Source organism: Camelina sativa, chromosome 2 (assembly GCF_030686135.1).
Source record: "Camelina sativa cultivar CO46 ecotype springtype chromosome 2, ASM3068613v1".
Lineage (NCBI taxonomy): Eukaryota > Viridiplantae > Streptophyta > Magnoliopsida > Brassicales > Brassicaceae > Camelina > Camelina sativa.
This window is the reverse complement of record NC_141881.1, coordinates 3,668,088-3,679,776: the sequence shown is the minus strand read 5'-3', so window position 1 is coordinate 3,679,776 and position 11,689 is coordinate 3,668,088. Positions and strand designations below refer to the sequence as shown.

Genomic DNA, 11,689 nt, shown 5'->3' with positions numbered 1-11,689 from the left:
TTGGCTATTTCCTGGAGCATTCTTCAACACAACCTTATTCACAACCTCATTTTGTTCAGCCGTATACTTCACTTACTCCAAAAAATTTCCTCTGTTACTAGAATCCATTGTCTCATCATGGCCACGAAATGGTAGTCCTTGTCTCAACTGTTGGCATAAGCTTGAAGATAGCTTGAGGTGCAAGCTATACTAATCCTACCGAGTTATGGAATTAGGATTAATTATATTTAAGAGTTATCTAAATATGTTAGTTTACTGGTTTAGAATAGGAAAATTGTCAATTCTAGGGTTGAGCAATTGTTATAAATACCAAGAGAGGGTTTCATGAAGAGGTGCGCGTCTTAGGTATTATTGAGCGTTACACACAAGGTGTGTGGCGTTGCCCCATCAATAAGATAGAGAGATCTGTTGATGGTATTGTTGAAGTTCTATTTCTAATTAATGAATTCTAGACTTCGTCCCGGGGATGTAGGTTATCCGAACCCCGTTAACAAAGCGTTCTTCCATACACGCACGAGAACGTCTCGTACTTCAACATATATAGATCTAGCGACATATATGTGCTTTTATTTGGTATCAGAGCCTATAGAATATTGTTCTTGTTTCGGGTGTGATCCTGGATTTGTGGCTAGCGGAGAATGCATATGAGAAGGTAGAGAGTATTCATGAAGGGGCAGAAGAAATCACAAACTCTCATAAAGGGTTTGTTCTATCGGAGTTGTATGAAGAGCGCAACTAATTTGGTTGTTTCTATTACCGTCATAAGGACATGATTGAGAAGAAAAGAATTTTACTGACATGGGCTTGAAAAGAAAGGTTAAGTGGATGAGAATTGCAATGTTCATGAACGTGTTTAAGAGGAGAATGAAATTGTGAACATGACAGATAGGAACAGAGACTCATGGATTGTGTAATTTGAAACAGTAGAAATCATTCGTGTTCATGGGGTTTTTTTGTTGTAAGTGTCTGCTGTAAGACTCAGAAGATACAAGAGATAGGTTTGTTATTACTGAACCAAGAGATATGTTTATTAAGAAAAGAAGGTAGCATGGCTGCATGGGCTTAGATTTATGGGTTTCAATGGCTATCAAGATATTAAATCAACGATGGTGAAATTGGTGTTGACAAAGTCGATCCTTTACTCCACAACATCGTCGTTTTGGGATATAATTGAAAAAAAAAATTAAAGATTTGAGTCTTCATCTCCAGTATCAATGGTGATTCACAATGAGTAAGGAAAATTAGAAACTTGTGTTAGAGCTGCTAGAAGAAATAAAGGGTTTAAGAAATTTTGTTTAGGAAGCTGGTGGACACGTGTGAATTTGGGAAATTGCAGTAAATCAGCCATACATTAGTCTTCTTCTCTGTAGATCGAGTGTTTAGCTCACACGATTAGCAAAGTCTGTTTTTCCTTCTTTTGGTGTGTGATTTCAATTGTGCTGAAGAGGTTTGGTTGAGAGAAAGTGATGTTGGCATGTTTGATATTGGGTTCATCGATCTGGACTCGTAAGTTCATGGAGATGATAGGGAGAGTCACGGCGAGTATAGCCATGGTCGATTGGAAGAAGCTGGACACTTTAGTTTCGTGCCTGAGTTAGATTTAAAGGCGAGTATGGGTCTCTTCTTGGAATCTGAGATTTATCAAAGGGAGTGATTGAGAATCTCCTTCTACGATGAGATTGAGGTTGAATTTATTTCTGATTGTAACTCTTTGAGTCTTCTTTTCTATTGCCGTTTTGACTTGAATGGAACCTTCACATTTACATGAATTTAAAGGAAGAAGCGGATACAGAATTGGTAAAGTATGTGGTAGCCTTTATGTAAATCAGAGGTTTTTTAAGGTTTGTGCTTTGAGAGGCTGATGGGAAAATTGGTCAGTGAGTTGGAAATCCTTCTTCAGGTAATGTGCTAAAGATTTGAAGATTCAAAGGCTGGTTCTCTCAATCTCCGATAGAAGTGACGCAAGAAAGATTCAGAGAATGAGAAGCACGCCAGTGAAAACGAGTACGAGTATGGTACTGAACATTCTAGATCAGAATGATCTGTCTCGTGTTGTGACTTCAGAAGTTCATAAAATAGGTCGAAATGAAGCCTATGCAAGATTGAGAACTAAAAGACAACAATGGTGAAACTTTTTGTTGATAAGAAGAAGTATTGAGGCCTTGTCTTATTTGATAAGCATTCTTGGATGTGTGTTGATGTATAAGAGTTATTCCACTCTAAGCACCTGCAGAAGAAGAAAGTAGAAAGAAAAAAATTCATGAAGAATAAGAGCAAGAGGGAGATCTGAGAGAGAGAGAGAGAGAGTGACGAAGCAAATCAAAATCTTGTGAAGACTGAAGCAATGAGGGAGTAAGGGAAATCACCAATGAGTCCTGCCAATGTCATGATTCGTGAAAGAGATTCACGAACCAACCGAGAAGAAGTAGCGTGTGGGATCAAATTTCTTTGTTTTTTGGACTTTGGGGATTCAGCTAATGAATCAAGAGGGAGTGTTGGAAGTTGATTCATTGCTTAATCCTACAAAAGAGAAACAAAAAATCAGAGTGAACAGATGCCAAAAGAAGAAGAGGAATCATAAGAATGATGAAAAGAAGAAGTTTTCGGGATTCAAGAACAGTTTTTCTTTCTAGGGTCGGTACTTTCTTCTTTGGTTACTATTGCGACAGACCTTGGATTTAAGCTACAAAAGATGTTCTGAATACTTGAGAGTGAGATCTTTCCAACGATATAAAGATTGTCATCTGATTCCTTCTGGTTTAGTGGATACTTGTTTTCAAAGTTGGACTGCTTGCAGGTTGCATCATTCCGAATTTGTTATGGGAAATTGGCGGTAACTTCCAAAGCGTAAATGCAAATCGTGATCTGTTACTTCCTACGTCTTCATATGGCTGTTGTTGATGTTTCCACAAAAATTCATAGTTTTCTGGTTTGGTTTGCTATTCCATTGTGTTCTTCATCAAAACTGATGAAAATGCAGAATTTTAGTTGTCTCAAGACAAGAAGTTGTGGAGAAATATTTGAAGGCTAGATTGGAGAGCATAATTTCAGAAGAGAAGATTATCTTGTTGGTCTTGTAAACAGGTGTGTGTGATTAACAAAATTCATAAAGAAGATTGTGTGGTTGAAGAGATTAAGAGAGATCCTAGAGGAAAAAGTAGAGTTGATTGGAAAAAAGAAAGGGACAAGAAGATATGATCTGCATCATCAAGGCTGAAGTATTTGAAGAAAATTTGCAAGGAGAGATCAAGCTCATTGGAAAAGAAAATCCTACTATATGAGAAGCTGAATGGGATCAATCTAAGATGTGTCCACTGCTGTCACAAAGACTAGAAAGAATAAGGTGAAGTCTCTATCGATTATGTCTATGTGGAATGAACATGATACTTGTAGGTATTAAAGCTGGTTCAGAAGTTGAATCTTGTAGGTATTAAGTCTCTATCGATTATGTCTATGTAGAATGAAGGCCATGAAGATAGTGGTTGACGACATCCAAAGGGGGATCAATCAAATATGAAACAAAAATGAGATTTTGCAGATATATAAGAGACTGTGTGGAGAATGGGTAAGTGGAAGTCGAGCATATTCCCAGAAGTGAGGAAAATGTCGATATCTTGACTAAAGCGCTTGGAAAAAACGAGTTTAAAAAAATGAGGGATCTCATTGGCATGAGAGATTTGGAAGAAAATGAGTTCAAACTTAAGAGGGAGAATGTTGGCATAAGTTTGAAGATAGCTTGAGGTGCAAGCTATATTAATCCTACCGAGTTATGAAATTAGGATTAATTATATTTAGGAGTTATCTCAATATGTTAGTTTACCGGTTTAGAATAGGAAAGTTTTCAATTTTAGGGTTGAGCAATTGTTATAAATACCAAGAGAGGGTTTCATGAAGAGGTGCGCGTCTTAGGTATTATTGAGAGATACACACAAGGTGTGTGGCGTCGCCCCATCAATAAGATAGAGAGATCTGTTGATGGTATTGTTGAAGTTCTATTTCTAATTAATGAATTTTGGACTTGGTTCTGGGGATGTAGGTGATTTGAACCCCGTTAACAAAGCTTGTGTCTTGTTTACTATTATGCTCTTCCATACACGCACAAGCTCGTACTTCAACATATATAGATCTAGCCACATATATGTACTTTTATCAACAAGAATTTAGAAGCATCAACTGAAGCATTTAATCGAACACGATACTCATCCTTCATGACATTGGTTTGTTTTTGCAGAGCATGCTTAATTGATTGACCTTGTCTCACCAAATCTTCACACTTCTTCTTAGCTTTGTTATGAAAGCTATTTATTGCTTTACCAACATGAACAAAGAATCTATCTGACTTATTCCAACAATTGAATCCCTCTGTCACAAATCCAATTTTGCCACCTTTGGCTTTGTTTATATCTCCGAACAAATAACAGCACAAACAATATGCCTTTTCTGTCTTCCAACCAATCACTATACTGATCAAACCAACTAGGATTAAACCGCCTAAGTGTATTCCCTACAAGTTGTTGCTCAAAAGTATGACTACGAGGTTGAAAAGGTCCTCTAATCTAATACTTACGGCTGACCTCATCTCTTTGATTAGGATGATATTACATAATTGCTTTCCTCTCACCATGATCATGTGGCAAATTATCCAAGTCGATATCATCCATTGATGGAGATTTTCGTTTCATTACTCACCTACAAACACAAAACAAGTTAACAAAATTTAGAACAAAACATGAAACATTGTTTGAGAACCAAAGATCATGAATTATCATAATAACAGAGACAAAAGCAGTTAAGCCAAGTAACAAATTTTAACAAATTGATGAGATTGGAATTGGAAGAACAAACAAACAAAATCAAAAATAAACACCTAAGAAATATGGATGATGATTGAAACAATTAAACTAAAGCATAATCTAAAGTCTAAACAGATTAAAGTAAAATATAAAAAAAAAAGTAAAAATAGATCTCACCTCAAATTCAACTCAAAAACTGCTGCTGAAGGGTTTTCCTACTCTGTTTTTTATTTGTTCCACGTCGCTGAAGAGAAGGGAAGAGAAGATGCTAGAAGTTTGTATTTTGCTTCCTTTTATTTTAATCACATCTTTTTTAATGGAGATTCTCAAAAATAGCACTAATTTAAGTTTTTCTTCCAAACTTAGCATATATATTTAATTGTGACAAAATTAGCACAACCTTGTATAACAATAATAATAAAAATTAAGGGATTAAAAAAGAAATAAATTGTTTTACCAAAAAAAAAAAAAAAAAAGAAATAAATTGTTAAATTTGTGAGAACGTAGACTCGATGTTCCTCCGGCGAGAGAGAATACGGCGAAAAAGAACAAAAGATATATGAATCCGGTGAACCCAATCATGAATCCGGCGAACCTGATCGATTCTGAAGTGGAGACGAATCATAACCTGAAATTGAGAGAGAATACGTTCTTCTTCCATCTGCCGTGTCGTTTTACCTTCCGACACCTATATGACCGCCAAGCTCCATCTCCGATCTAGCGTCGTTCTCAATGTGATGGAGAACGATGTGATTCTCGGTGGGCATGTGCATCCAGGATCGAGGATTATTATTCGGAGGAGACTTTGTCGGATTGGTACGTGGTTGTGGCCAACAACGCGACTAACATTGCAATCTTCAGCAGAGGAGCGATTGATGGGCAAAGGTCATGTGCTCAGCGAAGAGGAACGCGCGAAAGAGAGCATGTACATTCAGGTTCTCCTTCTTCACCTTCGACCTTGTCCGTCTCATGATCTTTGTATAGATGTTATCAGAGTTTGGCATTAATCACTGATTTGTAAGTTTATGAGATAAGATTGATAAGATCCAACTGGGGCTTATTCTTATCATACACTTGAATCCAATTGTTAAGAATTGAAATTATGTTGTCTCTTTGATCTTCGTTAAAAAAAATGGGGAAAAACTGTGAGTTGTTGACATTTTTTAGCAATCTCTAATCTCTATAGGTTGTTCTTTTCCTTTTTCATTTGTGGTTGAGCTTGTAGTTACAGAGTTATAGACTTTACATCTATAGTTGGATGCTTCTGACTTGCATTACTCAGCCTTAGAAGAATTGGCCATGACTATTGTACTTGATTTTTTTTTTTATGGGCAGTCTTGTTCATGAGGTTATTTCTCTTCTAGTTTACAACTCCACTTCTAAGAACCATCACTAGCACCTACTACAGATGAGCTCATGATATCTTCGTAAGCTATCTTTTTTTGTTTACCTAAATACACTAGTGTTATCTCTCAATTTCTGTTTCTTATTAAAGTGGTTTTGTTTGAGTTTGAAATTGTAATTTTCTGGGTAATCTGGAAGACTATTTTTTATTTTTTTATGTTCAACTGATGAAAACTTTAATGATGATACTTGCAACAGATTGTGTATGATTGTAATGAGATGGAAAGCTTCAATAGATTGTGTATGATTATAAGAAGGGTCTGAATCAAACATTCATGAAGGATTCCCATACAATTAGGAAGGCTTTATAGAGTTTCAGGAAGGCCTTCATGGAAAAATAAATTCATGAGGGATTTCATAACTAGTGTTATCTCCCAACCGTGCCTGCAAATCCCAATCTAGGCTTAGAGGTGAATGTTTTCTCTGTATGGTTATCAGATTCATGGGAATTTCACATTGTTATTTCTGTTTTGGTTGTTCTTATCAATGCAGAGTTCTCATGTCGGTCTAGCTAAGAAACACAGTCTCCACGTTTCCAAGCGATATTGCACGTCACAAGTGGTAGGAAGAAGAAAGGTCAGAACATCAAGAGCTTCTCTCATGAAAAAATTCAGGAAGGAATTCATGAAAATTCAGAAAGATATCTCTGAAATTCAGGATGGCCTTCATAAAATATTTGAGTCTTTTTTCTTTTCTTGGACAAACTTTTTTTTGGACAAACAAATATTTGAGTCTCTTTAAACACTAATTTTGTACCTATATATATATATATATATATATATATATATATATATCTACGATGTGCATAAAATCAAATCATTACCCTACATTACATTGATAGCAAAACATAAAAATAAAAATGAAAAACATTTTTTTAAGATTCAAGATATTCAAGAAGGATTTATATAACATTCAATATGTCATTCATAAACATGAATTCACGCCTACCCTGTTTTGAACACACTACTTTGTAATCTAATTATAATTTAGGAATGACTTTTTGAAATTTAGGAAGGAGTTATTGACGTTTAGAAAGGTCTTCCTAAAACAACATGTTGGATATTTCTATTTGCTATATTTATTGTAAAACACTAATATGTGCACAAAATCAAATCATTATACATCACTAATAGAGTAATATGTGATACAATAAGGTAAAATACATATAAAGAGATTAAAAACACATTTTAAAAAAAAAATAGGAAGGGTTTCATAGCTTTTAGGAAGACATTCTTGGATTTTAGGAAGCCTTCCATTTTCTCATCTTCATCATCAACTCTCTGCTTTGTTCTTGAAATATTTGTCATCATGTATCTCATCAATCGTTTGAGTTTAGAGTTGAAAACCTTATTCAATAACGTAATCAGTCCATGAATTCAATTTTCGTTTTAACATTACTTCAAGATATTTTATATAGCACCCCACATTTAAACCAGTTTTCAATATTGCTAGTGTAACATCCGCGAACCAAAAATTGGTTTTTGGGGATGGGTGTCGTTCGACACCAAGGGGGTGTCGGTCGACACCACTAATATCCGGTTCGACCAGATTGATTTAATCGTCGATTTTGGCCGGTTTGGTTTAAGGAAAACCATTGAACCGAGTTGTAAAAAGGGGAAAAGGACCTAAGGTCGTGTTTTTGTCCTGTATTCGCTGCTTTTAGAGAAAATCAAAAGAGAGAGTTGTTCTTGAGCTTTTAGGAGAGATTGGTGAGATTCCTTGCTGTTCTTGGGAGATCTAAGGCTGGGAAGGTGCTAGAAGCTTGCTAGGAGTGAGGATTTCGTTCGTACTGGTCAGAATCTTCCTGTAGAGAGGTGAGTGCATGACCATGGCTAATCTAAGCCTTTGATTCCCTTGTTCTTGCTTGTTGTTGCTTGTTTGTGTGTTTTTCTTTCTGGGATTGGTTGATACAGGTTTCTACGGATGTATAAGGCTTGGGTTTCAAGTATTGGACGATTTGGTGGTGATTGGGGAGCGAGATTCTACTCTCAACTTCGCGCGGATCGCAGTTGTAGAGGGAGTTTCGATCGACACCTCTTGGTTTCGGTCCACACCAGCAAGTTGGGCATCGATCGACACTGTGGGGTAGTGTTGGTCGACACCAGTGTCGGTCGACACTAGGCTGGTGTCGGTAGACACCTCCCTTCCAGAGAGACAATCTTTGATTTCCTGGTTTGTGTGTTTTGTTTGGTGCTTGTTTGAAACTTTGGAATCATTGTTGCTTGTGTGTATAGCCCAGTAGATGGGAGGATTGCCTCACTGAGTGTTTATCAAATACTCATGCATCTCAATTTGTGTTTGTGGTGTAGGTAAAGGCAAAGTGTGATCGTGGAATCAAGGCAATGAAGAGGAGGATGTTCTAGGGACTCGATTGGATGTTGTCTGGCATTGCTAGGTTGCTAGAGTTGAGTCATTAAAAACATTGCTAGGTTGCTGGTTCCTTGTTTCTTGTTGTTTAATATTTGGTTATTGCTTATGCTATGATATTGGATTGATGTTGGATTGTTATTGGATTATTATTGGTTTATTATTGGATATTGGTTTTTGTTATTCCGTTGTTGATTGTGAGTGTGCTTAGGAGGCTAGTGGGTATGGGACCAATAGTTGTAGTTTATTTATATATATATATTATTTATTATTTATTAAAAAAAAAAGGTTGGTCGTTTCAGCTAAATTGATTAATCTTAAAACCCCAAGAAACACTACCAAGTCTGTGACATAGGCAAAACAATTCAAAAACTCATATCAAGCTAGATACCTAGCAATTCAAAGAAAAATCACATATCCAAATACATAAAAACTGCACGATGCCAAATATGATAGAGAGTTATTTCATACGGAGAGAGAGAGAGAGAGAGAGAGAGAACGCTACTATAGGACGACGTAGCAAAGCTGCGGTGAGACCGGATTGATTTCAATATTTGATGTACCTGCGAATTGCGACAAAGAAATTAGAGAAATTGCGGCCAGATCTAGTCTTACATGATCTATTCACAATTATCAGAGAAGATTTCCTGGGCAACGACGGATCTCAACAATCTCAACACTATCATTACATGCTCGATGCTCGTTTGAGTTTTTTTTTAAAATAAATATTGTTTTTTTTAATACTTAATATTAAAAATGCTAGATTAGTAATATTTATGTATGTGTGCTACTTTTGGAACAAAAACTTCAAATAGTGCTATTCTAAGGTATTTCTCTTTTTTAAGTTGTTATCTAGGCTTCTTCTAAATAAAACATTAATCCAGTCGATTTCATAAATGTAAAGCCCGTTTGTATATTTTTAGTGGGGTATTTCAGAAATGTAAACCCAGTTAATTTTTTAGTGGATTAGAATAAGATATTTAATGGGTTTCTTATATTATGTAAATATAAAATTTATTTTTTTTAAATTTGGTGGGGTCAGCTGACCCCACTACTCTCTTACTGGCTCCGCCACTGGATATACATATACACATTCCCGGTTTCCTTTATCCGGCTATGTTTAGTTTATGGTTTAGTCTCATTCTGGTTTTCTATATAAATAAACCTTGTATCACATTTATTGATTAACGAGAAGTGAACCATTATTTAGATATTTCTCTAATATGGTATCAGATCTTTCTTCCGCGTAACAAACTTTTCCGGCAAAGCTTAACAACCTTTACCGGCGACTTTTCCGATCAATCATCATCTCCATTTCTCATTCTCCTCTTCATTTTGCGATTCTCATCTCCTTCTCTCTAAATCAATGGCGAAGAAAGGTGTTAAAACAAGGAATCATGCTTCTTCTCCATATCTACATTCTCCGACGACTGCATCCAAGACATCTCAATGTCCGATTTGTGATGATCCTTGAGCTATTCCTGTCAATCAGAGAAGTCCTGGTGTTTACATGGCTCGTGATTCAGCGGAGAAGATCTCCTTTAGCATGGAATCCTTGAGAGCTCTCACAGTCTGTTCTTCTTACATGTGGCGGATCATCCAGGTTTATCTCTCTTCTTGTATAACCTAATTAAATGGATCTAATTACAATAGCTGGCGTGTTGAGATGACTATAACTTTGGAATCGAAGAACAAATAGAGTTTTATTGATGGTTCGTTACCTTGTCCGGAAGAATCTGAGCCGATTTACAAAATTTGGAATCGTTGCAATAGCATGGTCAAATTGTGGCTTCTGAATATGGTTAATCAAGAAATATACGACAATATCTTGTATTTTAACGATGCTGCTGAGATTTGGGTTGATTTGATGAAGCGTATTCACATTAGTAATCTCCCCTGGAAGTATCAGTTAGAATAAGAGATTCTGACACTTCCACAAGGATCGATGGATCTTTCCAACTATTATACCAAGATGAAGACACTTTAGCAACGTTTTGCAAGCACTAAATCTCAAAAAATTTGCAAATGCAACTGCGGCAAATGATCCTATCATGCTAAAGCAACTAAATGAACACTCTTTTTTAAAAAACAAATTTAAAAAAAAAAATCAATTTTTTTGGGATTTCTATGCAAATAGATGCATAATTAAATGAATAAAACCAGCATGCAAAAAATTGAAATAATAAAATAAAACACAATGTTGAATACATTCTCAGATCCTCCCCCAAACTTAAATTATACAGTCCATTGTGTAAATAAAAGTTTGAAAAAGAAATATGAGAATCGCAAAAAGAAAACAAAACACAATGCAATGGTATAAACAATGTTGGGATCGAGTCCCGTTCCTACGAATGTAGGAATTTGGCTAATGGACCGGCCAGTTGTGGTCCAATGGTTGACAAAAAAAAAACAATGGTGTGGATGAAGGTGGTACCGCATGGGTTGGTGAAGAAGGAAACCACAGTAGCTTCCATGCTTCCCAATGTATACCCAGGCTTGTTCTCAGCTCCAGTGGTTGCTGGATTTGGCTCATCACACTACAAGAAATGTGGGTATTGATAGCACCATAAGATAGCGTTTTGTATGTATATGCTATGTTTGACTGAATCGTGATTTAAAGATAGCGTTTTGTATATTGTAAATACTACAAATTATTTAAGCGGTATAATGAATGTGACGCGGGAAAATTTTTTGGTTCGAGATCTTTATTATCCTGCTATTGAAAATGGTAAGAGGGAAAAAACTAAAATTTTGTCTAAGGCAAATTAAAAGAAAACCTGAAAAGTCATTTCTCATTTTTTTGCCACCATCGTATCAGATCAGATCGACAAGTTCTCGATCTCTTTTGATATCACTCTCACTCGATTTCTCTAAATCTCACTCGCTTTCTCAGTCTCTCCCTCTAATTCGCACTTTATCTCAGTCGATTTCTCAGTCTCTCAACTCGATTTCTCTTCAGTAGGTATGTTTTCATTCGATCGTAGATTATTTGTTCCTTGGAATGGAAAACGATTTTCATTTGGGGTTCCGATTCTTGGGTTGTGTGAACGTTCATGCGGAAGTTTGTGATTTTGGGTATCGATTTTGATTTTGGGTTTTGATTCTTAGTTTTGGTGAACATGCAT

At 36.1% G+C, this 11,689-nt stretch overlaps 2 long non-coding RNA genes across 4 annotated transcripts; both read left to right on the top strand.

Moving 5' to 3' along the window:
* The first annotated feature begins 5,233 nt into the window (after nt 1-5,233).
* On the top strand, nt 5,234-6,956 carry LOC104716885 (uncharacterized). 3 transcript variants are annotated; one of them, XR_756156.3, is made up of 4 exons: nt 5,234-5,728; nt 6,129-6,220; nt 6,396-6,607; nt 6,690-6,956. It is a non-coding gene; the product is annotated as an uncharacterized LOC104716885 (long non-coding RNA). The 3 variants fall into 3 exon arrangements; XR_015577337.1 differs by having other exon boundaries at nt 5,269-5,728; nt 6,158-6,220; XR_015577336.1 differs by lacking the exon at nt 6,129-6,220 and having other exon boundaries at nt 5,244-5,728.
* Nucleotides 6,957-7,965: 1,009 nt separating this feature from the next.
* LOC147948223 (uncharacterized) lies at nt 7,966-8,747 on the top strand. Its single transcript, XR_015577339.1, has 2 exons — nt 7,966-8,369; nt 8,507-8,747. It is a non-coding gene; the product is annotated as an uncharacterized LOC147948223 (long non-coding RNA).
* Nucleotides 8,748-11,689: the final 2,942 nt, after the last annotated feature.